This window comes from Equus przewalskii, chromosome 23, assembly GCF_037783145.1.
Source record: "Equus przewalskii isolate Varuska chromosome 23, EquPr2, whole genome shotgun sequence".
Taxonomy (NCBI): domain Eukaryota; kingdom Metazoa; phylum Chordata; class Mammalia; order Perissodactyla; family Equidae; genus Equus; species Equus przewalskii.
In genome coordinates, this window is record NC_091853.1 from 940,859 (window position 1) to 957,204 (window position 16,346).

Genomic DNA, 16,346 nt, shown 5'->3' on the forward strand with positions numbered 1-16,346 from the left:
GAGGGTGGGCGGGTCAGACACCAGGAGGAGTGTCCAGTGTTGGGGTGGTTGAAAAAGCAGCAACAGGGTCTCACTTTATCTAAAGAGCTTGAAAAATATGAGAGATTTTCTTGCCTGAGGCAGAAGAGAGATGAGTGGAGGTTTGGCATCAGGGGAGGGAGAAGGCCCCTAAGACTCTAGAACTTTCTAGAAAGGAGTTGAGCAGGGGCTGGGGGGACTACACCAAAGGATGGGTGAGGAAGACCCCCAGGGATAGCCCCCCAAGACACAGCTGCCCTTTCCCCCTTGAGGGAATGAATTTCACTGTGAATCCTGGGTCCTAGTGGTGGGTCTGACTATAGGAACCTCTCTGACCCACTGTTTCCTCTTCTTTTCTTTTCTTTTCTTTTTTTTTTTTTTTGAGGAAGATTAGCCCTGAGCTGACATCTGCCACCAATCCTCCTCTTTTTGCTGAGGAAGACTGACCCTGAGCTAAAATCCATGCCCATCTTCCTCTACCTTATATGTGGGACGCCTACCACAGCATGGCTTTTGCCAAGCAGTGCCACGTCTGCACTCGGGATCGAAGTAGAACGTGCAAACTTAACCGCTGCGCCACTGGGCCCCTCTTTTCTACGTCTTGAGCCCTGACTCTCTCCCAGTATCGCCCCCGCCCCGTATCTCGATGTTTGCACACAACATTTCTACCTGATATCCTCAAATTCACCCTCACAGAGAAAGAATTAATCGCCTTTCCCCACCACATCCCTGCTCACACGTACCCACGCTGCCGGACTCTCTGGTTAGCCCCAATTTGTCCTCCTTCGCCCTCCCGTGTCGCGTTAGGCTTGACACCCAGAACCCATCCCCTCTCCGTGGTGTCTACAGTCACCGTAAGCCTGGACCTTAGAAACATTCTCCCCTGCTTCCTTCGCAATGAGCCCAGTCTCCTCATCAGTTTCACGTCAGCCTTCCTGAAACACCACTGTCTCCTGTCACACCCTCCCACAACAGCCTTCTATGTCTCCCCATTGCCCCCGTGATCAAATCCACCTCCCTTAGCCTCATATTCGAGGCTCCTTGCAAGGTGGCCTCCCCTAGCTTCACGGGCTCCCGTTTTGCCCTCCTCTCTGCCGTCTGCTACAGACTCGTCTGGTCCACTGCACGCTCTGAAAGATCAGGGGCGTCCCTGCCTCCTCACTCTCCTCCTGCAGCTCCCCCAAGGCCCTCCTCCCGGCAGCTTCCCTGACCACCCCCAGCCCCACACAACCTCTCCGTCATTGTCCGCCGCCAAGCCTCACATCTGTGTGTGAATGTGTCCATCGGCCCGTGTGTTCCCAACTGCAGCAAAAGCCCCTGGACAGAGCAGTCGCTGCCCTCACATCCCTGGGCAGCCTGCTCTCGGTGGAAGTTGGGCTGGGGCGGGGGCAGGGGCGGGGGGGGGGGTGGTATTTCACCAACCAGGAGGGCAGAGGCGGGAACTGCAGCAGGTGGAGCCTCAGGGGGAGTATGGTCATTACAGCGCCTGCTGACCGGGAGAGAGCCAGCCCTGCCAGCCCAGCCACCCTGCTAACGAGCTGTGGGAACCTGGGCATGTCTCAACCTCTCTGAGCTTAGGTCCCTTGCTGGGACCAGGGGCGTTTTCCCACCTGCTCTGCCTGCGTCCACGGTCTTTGGAGGATGACATGCAAATAGACTGGAGAAGGAGCATTGACTCAGTGACCTGGCCTCAGTTCTGGGGACACAGAAAGGGCAAGCAGGAAGTCTGGCCCGCCCCTGGCGGGAGGCTCTGTACCAGTCTGTCCCTCAGCAGGCTGCGGGGAGAACAGGAGCTGATCAAAGGCCAGGGCTGTGAACAGCGGGGCCGGCACCTCTCCCCAGGCGGGGAGCCTGCAGACGGCTCCATCTGACACCCTCCCAGCCGCCAGCAGGGCCTTCCTGCCCTCTGGTGGACGCGTCAGGCGGTGCGCCCACCTCCTTAGCCAAGCGGCAGGCAGAGCGCCTGCTCTCACCAACAACAGGGTCTGTGGATCTCAGGATGCCACTGAGCACAAGATCTGTGCCATGAACTTTGCCTTACAGAATTCTCAACAGTCCTGCAGGGTCTGCGTCATCATCCCATTTTCCAGATGGAGATCCTAAGGCTTGGAGGTACTGGAATTGCTCAAGCCCACACAGGCCATAATGGTGGGGCTGGGGTCTCAGGCCAGAGGGGACGTGGCAGAGTCTGCATCCCTTTAGATACCCCCCGGGGAGCCGGCTAGGGGCTGGGAAGATGCAGGGTCATTGTTGGGGGGTTCTGTTGTGGGGAAATCAATGCAGGTGCTCAGGCCAAGGCCTCCCAAGGCCCACCCTGTCCCGCTCCTTTGTCACCCTTGTCCCCACGTCTGCAGTCTGAACGTCCCCCACAGGCTGCCTCCCCTCCAACCCGGGACAGGTCCTGTGGCCCAGGGCCCTTTCCTCTAAGCTAGGGGTCCCCAAACGTTCCTGTGAAGGACCAGATAGTAAATATGTTAAGCTCTGTGGGCGTGTGGTCTCTGTGGCCACTGCTGGCCTCGGCCGTTGCAGCACAGAGCCAAGAGCAGGAGGAGGAGGCAGTCCCAGACAATGCACAGTCGACGCGTGGCTGGGTCCCCACAAAGCTTTATCTGCAGACACTGAGACTCGGATTTCATATAATTTTCAGAGGTCATGAAATATTCTTCTTTTGAATTTTTCAACCATTTAAAAACGTAAAAACCCTTCTTAGTTTGCAGGCGGTACAAAAGCAGGCGGGCGGTGGGCTGTAATTTCCAGCCCCTGCGCCAAGACGCGGGAATCTGTCTGCGCTTCGACTCCTTGATCCGACTGCTTGCTCCTTCTTTGTCCCTTGTTCTGGTTCTTCTTCCGGTCCCCTCAGTGAAGCCAGAACGCAAGGTCCACCCTCAGCCCTCTGTTCTCGTCACCTTCTCTGCCCGCGGCACTCGTTCTTTCCGTGTCCTTAGTCTGGGGCAGGGAGCCCCGTATCCAGCACCTTCCGCATCCTCAGCCACAAAGCCTTTGCCCAGACACCCCAGCCGGCTCGCCAGCCCTTCAGCTTGGGTAACACTTCCTCATTCCCTTCTCCAAACCCCCAGGAGGGGCAGGCCTGTCCTAGGAAGCACACTGGTGTTGCTGCCTCTCTGGCTGGGGTCTGAATCCTGACTCTGGCGCCCGCCAGCATGGAGTCCCTCTCTTGTCCTCCTCCGGGTACTGGTTTTTTCCCTGTCCTGTGCCGCATTCTGAGAACTGAGTCAGGAGCCAGGATGCCAGGGTCTGGGCCCAGCTCTGCACCGAGGGGAGTTGCAGGCACTGCGGTGTCAGAGCCATTTGCATCGAGACACACAGACCTGGGGCTCAGAAGAGATCAAGATTTGGGCGGAGAGTAGATCTTAAATATTCTCACCACAAAAGAAAGAACAAGGTAACTTCATGAGGTGAGGAATGTTAACTAAACTTCCTGTGGTAATCACTTCAAATCACCGCGTCGTACGGCTTAAACTCACGCAGCATCATGTGTGGATTATATCACAACAAGGCGAGGAGAGAAACCTGGAGTAACAAGAAATATATACATCTGGGAGTCAACAGCATGTGGATGATCACCCAGCCCTGGGAGAGGACGACATCCCTGAAAGAGAGAATGGAGAGAAGGAGGGACCCTGAAACATCCATAGAGCCGGCCTTGGCCCTCAGTGGCCAGGAGGTGGCAGCATAGGCCATTCAGGGGTGTTCTCAGGGGAAGGAAAGAAGGGCCAGGAGAGAGAGCTGGGCCCCCTAAACTTTCCATTTACCTCCTGGTTGGGCAACAGTGCCCAGCACGCAGGCACGGGAGGGGCGGGGAACTGTATCAGAGGGGATATATATGGGAAGAAATAGATAGCTTTTTCCAACTAAAAACTGGGTGAGGATCAAGCAGGTGTTATTGACAAGACCACAGAGCTAGGAGCCCAAAGGGGTGGCACTCATTTGGGAAGGAGTGGAGGAGCACAGCCTACACACTCCCAGGCTGCCTAGGTTGATGACCCAGCTCTATTGTTTACTAGCTGTGTGACCTTGGGCAAGTTACTTAACCTCTCTGTGTTTCAGTTCCTTTAACTATTAAATAGGGACAATGATAGTGTCTATCTCCATAGGGCTATGTATTAGATGAGTTGATACATAAAAAGCTTTTAGGGGCCAGCCCAGTGGTACAGCAGTTAAGTTCACACGTTTGGCTTCTGTGGCCCAGGGTTTGCCGGTTCGGATCCCGGGTGTGGACATGGCACCACTTGTCAAGCCACGCTGTGGCAGGCATCCCACATATAAAGTAGAGGAAGATGGGCACGGATGTTAGCTCAGAGCCAGTCTTCCTCAGCAAAAAGAGGAGGATTGGCAGATGTTAGCTCAGGGCTAATCTTCCTCAATCAATCAATCAATCAATAAATAAAAGCTCTTAGAACAGTGGTTGGTGCATAGAAAGTGCTTAATAAATCTTAGCAAGTAATGTTATCTTTAAGATCCCACACTGAAGGTGAAACCCTCCGGGTCCCTCTCCCCGCGAGGAGGCCCAGGATCTCAGGTGGAACTCAAGAAGGCAGGAGGAGGTCAGGCCCTGGGAGAGAATCCTGACAGAAGCATGTGCATCCTGCCACCCCAAGAGCCTCTGGCTTCAGAGGCCATGCCGATGGGGGTCAGAGGGCACATCCCTTGTCCCCTGCTGCCCTTTTTGCCGGGGTCTGGCACCTCCCTTCACCAGTCTCCAGGAGGAGTCAGAGCCAGAATAGGGCCAAATGTGCGTGCGTCCATACAGAAGCAGGTGTGTCGGGGGAGGAGACCGTCTCGCTTTCCCTCACCACCCCACTATCCCAGTTTGTCTCTGATCTTCAAGGCAAATGAGGAGATGCAAAGACCTCTGGGCTGAGCATTAGGTAACCCAGGTTCCAGTCCTGGCTGTGTGACTTTGGGTGACTTACTTTCCCTCTCTGACCTCGGTTTCTCAAAGGCCCTTCTGGCTCTGATATTCCATGGGCTTTTGGGGGGCTTATCATTCCTCTCCCCTAGTCCTGCGGTTCCACCGCAGACTCCGCTTCCGCTGTCGGCTCCCTCATCCTCCCACACCCTACTCCAGCATCTTGTAAAAGGCTGCTAACCTGCAGTTGGGTTAAGTCTGGGCGCAAAGGAGAGAAGACAGCCAGGCTCCCGCCTATCAGTCTCCACTTCCGCCGCAGCGCTGCTTCTCAGGGTGGACCCAGGCTGCGTGTGTCGCAAATAGCTGGGCCCCTGGGAACGGGAGGCTAAAAACAGCTACAGGGCAGACACTGGGAGGTCAGATGCCTCAGAGCAGTCTGCACTGGAGGGGGCCTTCGGTTGGCCTTGGGTTCCAGTTCTGGGCCTCTGGAGCGCCTGCCCTGGCTGTCATTTCCTGACCTCATTGCTCAGAGCTCTGTTTCGGCTCAGACTCTGGGGGGTGGGGTGAGGGTCGCGACACTGCTGGGTCCCAAGGGAGGAAGCGAGGTGGGGGAGTTGGAGGCACCCAACCTTGGGGGCATTTAATATCTGATGGGGCTGCTGACATCATGGAGACAGCCCTCAACTGCCAGGAGCCAGGGCTCCTGGTTCCCCCAAAGTCCCTCTCCCCAGAACCAGGAGGCACTGGAAGCCGAAGGGGAGCCGTCTTTCTGTCTGGCTCTCTCTGATTTCTCATAAGCAACAGCAAGAGGTGTGGAGGATGGGCAGAAACATTTCCGGGCATGGAAAATCGTGGAAAGATAAAATGCGGCCTATCTGAGGGTGGGGCACAGTTAGTCCTTCTGGATTCAGGGACAGGAACCCACACTATCAAGCATCATGGGCTAGGTAATCTGCGGGACCCAACGCAAAGAGAAAAGGCAGGCTCCTTGTTCACAGAGGATTAAGGATTTCAAGAAGACAACAGCAGAGCAAGTGTTAAACCAAACCTGGGCCTCCTGGTGTGGGGCCCTTCTGAACACAGGGCCCTGTGCGACCACATGACCGCGTGCCCATGAAGCCAGCCCTGCCAAGAATGATTGTGTATTAAGCGCCTGCTGTGTACCAGACACTTTACACGCATTATCTCATTTAATCCTCGAACAGCTCTATGAAGTAGACATGATAAGGTTCTCTTTAGGGAGGAGCAAACTCAGAGAAGTTAAGCAGCTTGCCCAAGGTCACATATGCTAGTGAGTGGCCTCTGAATCCAGATTCCCAGCAGCCAGAAAGTGTGTTCTTCTGTTGCGTGGTGCTGCCTGTGCCCCGCAGTCTCTGGGGGCTGCGGGGATCAGGCATGTGAGCTCAGGCACTCTGTGGGCGTGGCAGAGACCCCCTGTCCCAGTGTGACCTGCCCAGTGGTGGGCACTGGGCTGCGGGCTTCCAGAGGGCTGGGAGCCCCACTCGCTCAAGCACCGGGGCATTGCAGGAAAGACCTGTGCTCTGGGCTCAGGCAGGCCCGCGTGTGTCCATCCACTCTGCCTCTCATGAAGTGACTGGGAAAGTCGCTTAACCCCCACGAGCTTCAGCTTCCTCATCGGTACAACGGGAGAGCAATATCTGCTTCCCGTTGTCGTGGGGATTGACGGTGCTCTGTCTGAAGGGCTGGCACATCACAGGGCCCGGGAAAGTCAATTCTCATCGGGAAAACACACCGGCTGCCACCACCCACCCCACCCCTTTTCTCTCTCTTCAGCAAGCCCCACTCTCCACCTGCTCTCTGCCCTTCTTCTTTTGTTTTTTTATTTTACTATTATTATTTTTTAAATTTTTCCTTCTCCCCAAAGCCTCCTAGAACATACTTGTGTATTTTAGTTGTGGGTCCTTCTAGTTGTGGCATGTGGGACACTGCCTCAGCATGGCCTGATGAGCGGTGCTAGGTCCACGCCCAGGATCCCAACCAGGAAACTGGGCCGTCCAAGTGGAGTGCAGGAACTTAACCACTTGGCCACAGGGCTGGCCCCTCTGCCCTTCTTTAAGAAGCCCAGATTTGCTCCATCCCAGGGCTTCTTCTCCAGGCCAGCCCGTGAGGGACAGCCGTCCACTGCTTCTCCCTTAACTGACCTACAGGGTACATAGAGTTTCAAGGTTTGTTGCTAATCATGCCAGGGAGAATTAAAATGCCAAATGTGGGGAAATTACCAGGTTTCTGGGTTCTTACAGAGTCGCGGTGGGTCCGCGTCCTTCCTGAGGTGGCAGCCACTGGACCTAATGCCCATGCACTGCTTGCTTCCATGCCTTAGTGGGGTCTCAGCCCCTTTCCTCCCTGGCCCTTTTCAGGGAAGAGGAGGCTGACCCCTTCCTGAGGAAGGCCTCCTCCCCCTGGAAGCCTCCCGCTGGGGCACCTGGGCATGGCTTGGCTGCTTTCTTGTCTCAAGGGAGGGGTTTGGGATGCTGACAACTCCTGGCTGAGGTCCCTCATCTGCTCGACTTTCAGTCCTTTCAGGAACACTTCCCTGGGGACAAAGTCCCCTACCAGTCCTCCCGGCCCATCCAGGAAGAGGAGGTAGATGGTTGGGTCGTGGGATACCTGAGGTCTGAGAAATCTTCTAGCACCTGAGAAAAGAGAGCAAATTCTCCCTTCCTCTCCTCTCCCCCCGTCCGGAACCCAGCCAACGGCAGCTTCAGGCTGCCTGGGCGACGCCTGCCCCTCGCCCTCTCTCCAGGAGTAAATATTGGATCAGGTTCAGTCACCAGCTGTTTACCAAGAGCGAAGTCGTGGGTTCATGAATGCCGGGGATCCTGGGGAAGAAATGCTGAGCGGTATTAATGCCCTGGAGGGACCGTGGACAAGCTCTCATGTCTGGAGCAAGTCCCCCTGAGTCTGGCCCTGGGGGGTCCAGACTGTTCACAAATCTCTTTCTTTCCCTGGCTGCACCAGGCCCTGCCAGATGCGGACCTGTGAAGCTGGCTGGACACCTGGTGTAGCTGGGCCCTGCAGTGGGTTTTTCTTGCAGTCCATTTGGCGCTCTGGTCTGACTTGGGGCAGCCTGGTGTATTCAGGTATGGTACCTGGTCACACCAGTTCACTCTGGTAGACTTACCCCCAGTGCCTGGCCGCTCAGGTGCATTTTCACCTGGTCGTACCTGACACATTTGGATATATTTTGATTGGACACACCTGTTTAGTGGGGTGTAGGGTCCCTGGACCTAGCTGATCCTGCAGGTGTGTCCCAAGCTGAGCAGGCCCAGTATCTGCTCCATCACCTAGACAGGTGTGTCCCTGGGAGGCCCTGGTAGTCCACACCACTCTGGTCACAGGCTTACCTCAGAGAAAAAGGGATTGTGAGTATAGCCTCTACCTCTTCCTCACTCCTCCAGATAGGCCCCCCACCCTGGCCCTGTCCAGAGTGCTCCTGGTTCCTGACCCCTGTCCTGACCCCTCCCATCTGCCAGGCACCATTCCCATCCCACAGGCCACACCTGGCTGCTCGGGGGCCCCAGCCCCTCCTAGGCTGCAGGAAAAGGGGAAGCTGGTAAGGGAGGAGCCCCCAGGGAAATCAGCTGTGACTCCAGGGAACAATGGTCCCAGGGCTAGGTTCATAAGGTGTGGTGACCAAGGGCGCCCTGCTGGTCCCAGCAGGCCACAGGTTGGGCTGGGAAATCGGTTCCTCCAGGCTGAGGTGGGAGTGGGACAGCTGTTCCCTCTGCCCTGGGCACATGCCTCAAGCCTGACCAAGGGCTCCTGAAGAGCTGAGCTTTTGAGAGAGGGTGAGAGGAGCACAGCCTGCCCAGGCGTTTCTCTGGGCTGTGCGACCTCAGAGGCCAGCACTGTGAGTCACCACCCCAAGGCTGGCCTCACCCTCCTTCCCTCCACCAGATTGGGGGAGGCAGGGTGGGTGGCAGGGTTGGCCTGGGGCCAGTCAGAGCAGGATAAGCACCAGGGGAGAGGGGGCAGGGCCAGGGGCGTTTTCTGCACTTTTCTGACCCTGTCAGCAGAGGTGGTTCCCTGGGCTGTAGCTGGGCACTGGCCGCCAATCCAGCCGCTTGGTTTTAATATAAAATGCCTTGCAAATGTCTGCCAAGCAGCATCCACATCTTTTGTCCACGCCCGGGTTTCAGAGGCTCTGGCCTCTGGGTCTCCCTGTCTCTGTCCCCAGTGAACTCGCCTCTTGCCTGTGCAGAACGATTTTCTCTGTGACTGTCCTTCTCCACCAGGATCCAACTGCTGGAGCTGGAGCTTGGAGCTTAGGGCATCGCATCAGCCAGGCCCAAGTCACTCAGGCAGAGGGCCCGGCGCACTCCGGAGGAGTGTGGGTGCTCCCTCCCCAGGCCCCAGGCCGCTGCCTTCTCTCCCGTCGCCTCTCTCCTCCTGCTCCGTCCTCACGTCCTCACGCTGGGCCCTGGGCAGCTGCAGTGGGGTAGGATACAGAAGCCCTGGGGTCTTCTCTACCCTCCAGCTAGTGGTCATGGTTGGCTGGAGACACGTGAGCGTCCAGGGCAGGCCCATCACTTGGCACCTCCTCATCAGGATATCTTTTCAATATTTGTGCAAAGTGGATTTAGAAGAGCAGCCAAGGGCTTGGTGGGGGTGGGCAGAGAACTGCTGGGCCAGCCTCAGCCCCTCTTGCCTCTCAACTGGTTTAAGTTCCCCACTGAGTAAAGCAAAAGCTCTGCTGGTTAGCCAACCCCACCGTCTGGTTGCACCAGTCTTGACCATGAGGGCAACTTGCTCCTACCCTAAGAGGCTTGTCAAATGATTTCTGCTACACACACCTCGGTACATTTCCAGGGCTGTCCCGTGCACCTGCCAGCTAGCCCACTCCATACTCCAATTCTGGTGACAAAGACCTCTGAGGCCATCTTGTACAGCTTCCTGACTGCTCCCCCTGCCCCGTGCCCAGTGACCGTCAGCCCCCATCTGGTTGCAAACCAACGGAGTGTGTGTGTGCGGGGGGTGCTTAGATATTCTCAGACAAACCTGGAGCAAAGACTTCATGCCCCGCCTCTTTCTAGGACCTGACCTCCTAAAGTCCCACTCAGAACCTCCCGTAGAAGCCAGTGCAGCTCACTGCTCTGGGTAGGTGGGTGCTGGGCGGCCAGGGAGGCAGAAGGCGGGCCCCCCTCTCATTCGAAGCCGTTTCACTTCCTCTCCCTGAGGACTTCCCAAATCTCCTCCCAAGGTCATGGGAGGGGCCCGGGGCTCCCCACTCACAACACACCCCTCTATTTCCCTCCCCGAGCAGGGCCTGGGGCAAGGCCTCACCCACACTCCGCCCTCCCCACTGCCTCCCTGTCCCCCAGCAGGGCTGGCGGGTGTCTGGAAGAGACAGAGACGGGGCTTTTGTGTTTAATTATGGAGCCGGCGCTCGGCAGTGAGGCGGCTCCCGCAGGGCGGGCAGCGTGCTCCGCACCCTGGCTAATGAGCCGGTGCCAGCGGCCGACAGAGGCGGGCTCTGTAATTTACGGGCCCTAATTGCTGTGGAGGCTATTGCTTTTTAATGCGATCAAGAGCAAAGGCCTTCTTTTTTTAATCCGTCCAACGGGGAGAAATGGAGTTCTGGTCTCTCCTGACTTGTCGTTCCAACCTGGCCGCGCTTCTCAGTGCCGCCAGGGGCCCATTCAAATGTCTTTCCTCGTGAGCGACTGTTCGGAGCCGGGTCCTGAGGAGGAGCAGACAGGAACTCAAGGTGTCCCGACCACATCTCAGACCCGTTCCCCTTCAGCCCCCATCAGCCAGCACATAGTTGTCCCGCCACAGCCCGCAGGCCCCTAGGCCTTCCTGGATCATAGAACCATTGAGAGGCTCACAGAAGCTCCTCTCCCGGCGAATAGCGGCTAACATCAATCGTCCTCTCGCTACGTCCCACGCACTGTGCAGAGTCACTCACCTCTGTGTCCCATCCACGCCTCACCAGGCCCTGTGAGAGAGGTGCTCTATCCCCATTCTGCAGACTAGGAAACGGAGGCACCAAGTGGGGAACCCTTTGCCCAGATCACACAGACAGGACTTGAATCAGCATCTTGACTCCACTTGACCATGGTCATCTGTAGCGACTCTCTCTCTAGAAACATGGCGTCTCTGTCTACACACACACACACACACACACACACACGCAGAGTCAGTCTTGGCACATGACGTTATGGGTTTTCACAGACTCGCTGAAGCCCTGCATGGACTCCCACCCGCTGCTCAGGGGTGTAAATTCCTCACATTTGGGAGGCCTGAACCCAGACGGGCAATACCTGAGGGCGGGGACTCTGTCCCCTGGAGGAGCAGGACTTAATTAGTGTTTGCTGGAGGAGGGAAAGGGGGACGCGAGGGAAGCCGGGAGGGAGGGCGCGAACCCTGCCTTCAACAAGCGCGGAACCTCATTAGTTGGACAAGATACACAAACTAAAAGGAGACTTTTAAATAACAGCTCAAAAGAAGAGAGGAGCCGCCAGCAGGCCAAGGATCCATGGTGCCTCCTGGACAAAATACCCAGACGCAGGGGCCAGAGGGCCGCCGGCACTCGGCGATGAGTGTCGGGGAGGACCAGTCAGCGACAGAGGCGACAGGCCCAGAGCCTTTCAGGAAGAAGTTGCCAAGGTGGACAGGGTGTTCCTCACACCAGCCTTGTTTACTCTCCAGGGCGGCGGGGGCAGGACAGATGGCCTGGGAGCTGCTGGGATCCTCAGGTCCTGCCTGCTCTCCCTCCTCCTGGCACAGCCACTAGTACCCCCAGTCTCCCTTTCCCACCTTCCACTCATCCCTCAGCCCCCCATATTCAGGCTTCTGTCCCACCTCCCACTTCCAGAACTGCCCTTGTTAAGGTCAGCAGTCCAGGGGGACTGCTCATCTGCATTTGCCCAGGATGCTCAATTCTAGAACTGGGAGAGTCCCGGGCAAACTGGGACAGTTGGTCCCCCTACCAATGGCTTCCTCGTCGCCAGACGCCATGATGCCTCTCAGTCCTTAACCATCTTGACCCCCAGGCTCCTCCTGATGCCTCTTTCCTTCTTGTCACCGTCTCCTCTCCTGGCGCCTGTCCTAACTTCCAGCCTGCTCGTTCTCGTCTTCCTCTATCAGCTCCGTTTCCTCTGCTAGTTTGGTTCTGCCATTTTGCTCTCCAGCCCTATTTTATGCTAGGTACTGAGGATCCAAAACCTAAAGATGTGGTCTCTGGCCTCAGGAAACTCACAGCCCAGGAAAGAAGACAGACACGGAGCCCCCGTGTATCAGGAGACCTGCAACGAGAGAAGTAGCAGACAGAACAGAAGTGCTGCAGACTGCGGAGTGATCACAGCTGCCTGGACAGCAGTGAGGACCCTGTCAAGGAGGTGGTGACTCCTGAACTGGGCTTTAAGAACGAATAAGCATTCAGTAGGTAACAGGTGAAGGGGGAAGCCTCTCTCGTGGAGGGAACAACACATGCTAAGTCATTGAAGCCGTGAAATACAGTGGTGTGTGCAAGGGAAGACAATGTAGCTTGATGTGCCCAGCCATGTACGAGTGGGGGGCAGGCAGAGGCCAGGTGACGAGGGGCCTCATTTGCCATGGCTCCCCGAGCAGGTCCATGGATGAGCTGAAAGAGGCCCGTTGCTCCCCAAATGGATGGAACACGCTGCACATGTGTGTTTTCGATTCTAGAAAGGGAGCTCCTTAGCTTTCCTCAGGATCTGAAGGAGACTCACAGGCCCACTGGTGGGGAGCACGAGAAGTAGCCGGGCCGAGGAGCCTGTTGGTAGATTTTTGTTGTTAGTGAAGATCTCTCTGGTAGCTGACCGAAGGGAGGACAATGACCTATGGAAGCTGGAAGCCAGGCTACCAGTAGGGCCCTTAGGGTCTGAGCCTCAGCCCTCTTTCTTGGCCCTGAGCAGACTGCCATCCCTACGGCACCTGCCTCGAGCCCCACCCACAGGTCTCCTGGACGCCGACACGTCTGCCCGCCCACAGCTGAAGTCAGCGTCTGTGCCTGGCACACATCAGGAAACATTTTCCAGTTGAATCAAGGTCCAACTCTACAATGAACTCATGAGCTCGATTTTAGGGTGGGATTTTAGGTCTTTCTGGGGCTCGATCAGCTTTTACCCAGAAGTCTCAAAATTCTTAAGGTTTTCTGAAAAAGAATCTATAGTTCCTATGCTTATTTATTAGTTGAAAAGTAATTGCATGCTCTGAGCACATATAAGCAAACTGAGGCTCAGGGCTAAAAAATGGACCCAGAAAGCCCAGGTGAACCAGTTCCCTCTCTTCCCTCCCACCCAGCATGGGGCCCTTGCAGTGACCTGACCTCAGCAACGATGCCTGCATCCCCACCCCAGTGACTGCTCCAGTCTGTTCTCACGGGTGGGCCACTTCCCATTTTCTCTGCTCTGTGGTGGTTTTGTTGCTGTGGCAATGCAGCAACCTGAAGGTTGTGTGTGTGTGTGTGCATGTGTGTGCGTGTGTGTGTTTATGTGTGTGTGCTGGCGTGTGTGTGTGTGTGCATGTGTGTGCGTGTGTGTGTTTATGTGTGTGTGTGTGCATGTGTGTGCGTGTGTGTTTATGTGTGTGTGTGTGTGCGTGTGTGTTTATGTGTGTGCTGGCGTGTGTGTGCATGTGTGCGCGTGTGTGTGTTTGTGTGTGTGTGCATGTGTGTGCGTGTGTGTGTTTATGTGTGTGTGCTGGCGTGTGTGTGTGTGCATGTGTGTGCGTGTGTGTGTGTGTTTATGTGTGTGTGTGTGTGTGCATGTGTGTGCGTGTGTGTGTTTATGTGTGTGTGTGTGTGTGTGTGTGGTGTTTGGGAGGCACTGCTGGATGCAGGGGTGGGGTTCTAATTGGTTTGATGGTTGCCAGGGTCAACAGGGCTGTGATTGGCTGACTCTGTTTCTGTGCCCTCTCTGTCCTAGAAGCCTCTGGGGATGCAGCTGTTGCCCCAACTGAAGTCTGGAGTGGTCGTGCATAGTGTGTATGTGTGTGTGCACGCATCTGCGTGCACACACACACGCACAAGTGCACGCACGCCTGTACAGTGAGCACAGTGAGGAGAGGATGCGATGCCTGGTGTAGTGATAAAGCGGAAACTCCTGTCTTTCTCCTGGAATCGCGCTGGAACCAGGTAAATGACATTTGTCTCACAATCATCCCCACTCTTCATGAATCACTGGGTGTATTCAGAGGAGGAGTAAGAACTGGCTGAGTCCAGCCAAGTCCTCGGTTCCCACTGACCAGTATACTTCCTCTTTTTTTTTTTTTTTTTTTTTTGAGGAAGATTAGCCCTGAGCTAACTACTGCCAGTCCTCCTCTTTTTTTGCTGAGGAAGCCTGGCTCTGAGCTAACATCCATGCCCATCTTCCTCCACTTTGTATGTGGGACGCCTACCACAGCATGGCGTGCCAAGCGGTACCATGTCCACACCCTGGATCCGAACTGGTGAACCCCAGGCCGCCGAGAAGTGGAACATGCGCACTTAACTGCTGCACCACCGGGCCGTCCCCAAGACTGGCACACTTCTAAGGAGCTAGGCCACAGGCGGTCAGTCCCTGGGCTCAGGTCTCTGCTGCCATTCTCCCTCTTCCCTGCCAAGGACACACAGGCTCTTGGGGAGAGCTCCTCTCTGTTCTTAGTTTCCCATTTCTCCTGTCTCCACTTGTCTCCCAGAACCCTAAGAAGGGCCCTCTGGCCCAACCCCAATGATCTCATGCACAAACAGGTCTCTGTGCAGTTCACCAAGCAATTTCACATCACACTCGTTGAATCCTCCTGGGAGGCAGGCATTCACATTATGCCCATTCTGCAGAGGAGGAAAATTGAGGCCTGGATGAACAAAATGCCTCCTGCACCTTGGGGGCAGAGTCAGGCCTCCGGGCCTCCCAGGTGTCCCCGCAGTGCTTTCGGAGACTGTGCCTGCGTGAGTGGCTGCATGAGGGCCAGAAGGGAGGAGAGCCTGTGGCAGTGTGCAGAAAGGAGATTCTCTGTTGGCTGAACTCTCCCTGTCTGGATGCTGCGCCTCCCAGGGGAAAGTGGGGCGGGCTTGAACTTTGGTTTTTCAGAAGCTATTTGAATGCACTGCCCACACAGTCTGTGAGGGAGAGCTGTTTCCAGCCTCCCCACTCAGCCCTCAGGCGCCCAGGGATGGCTGTCCTATCTGCAGAGCAGTGGCGTGTCCCCAGCAGCAGGGAGGAGAGACAGGATCAGAGTGGAGAGTGGGCTGGGTTGCTGCTGGGGACCACCATTGTCATGCTGCCCTGGCCTGCCCGCATGCAGTGCTAGGGCCACCAGGGCCTCCCAGGAATGCCACAGACCCTGTAGGCTACAGAGGGGAGGGGCCTGCAGGGCCTACAGAGGAGGGACCCAAGGAACGGGGTGCCAGGGGAAACCCCTCCGCCAAGAGCCTCTTGTCTGACCCCCTGCAAGGAGACAGTTACTGGCTGCAGAGAAGGAAACAAGCATTGACTGGGGGCCACGTGCACATCTCACTGAAAGCTCGCAACAGCCCCATGAGGGAGGGACCATTACTATCTCCACATTACAGACGGGAAAACCAGAGATGTGACAACTGCCCAAGGTCACACAGTCTAGGTGGCTTTAAAGCTCAAGGTCTTGCTTGGTGGGGCAGCAGGGCAGGAGCTCCTCCTTCGGGGAGGGCCCAGGTAGTGCTGCTTCTACTAAGCTGGGCTTGTCGAGAGATGTATGGAAAGCAAATTGGCCTGGGAGAAGGGCAGGCACAACAGAGAGTTTGGAGGGAATTTTCAGAAAGGGCAGACAGGGAGCAGAAAAATTAGGATGGTCGAAAAAGCGCACACACGCGGGCTCCCTATGCAGCTAGTAAGCTCTGCCCACGTGCCCAGGTCTCTTCCCTAGCTCCCCCTTCTACCTGGCCCTCTGCTCATGCCCTTCCCTGGAGCTGCCCAGGTGCCACCTGCCATTCTATGGGCGCCATACAGAAGCTCATCTGCGGCCCATTCCTTTCCCCCACCCCCGAGGAGGAAGGCATTGCCTTCAAAACTGAAGATTTCAAAGATTCTGAAATGTAGTCCCATGTCAGTGGGCTAGGGGTGATGGGAGAGTCTCTGACCAGAGGGCTGATCTTACATCATTTAAGCTGTCACCTCTTCTCTGTGAGTTGTCCCTGATTCTCTTGGGCACAGTTAAGGGATTCCTCCTCTGCCCCGGACATGTTGCCTTGCCATGTAACTGCTCTTCTGCACATCTCTCTCCCATGGATGGTGACCTGCGTGAGCACAGGCACTGAGACTTAAATCCCAAGGATCCAGTACTGTGCCTGGCATATAGCAGGTGCTCAATAAATGTTTATTGACTGGATAAACAATGGTTATTATATCTACTATTTATTGACTTCCTGTTATGAGCCAAGCCCTCTGCACAAACAGCACACAAGATCGATTTTCGTATTTTTGCTTTCCAGATTGCAAAACAAGGCTCCGAAAGTTGA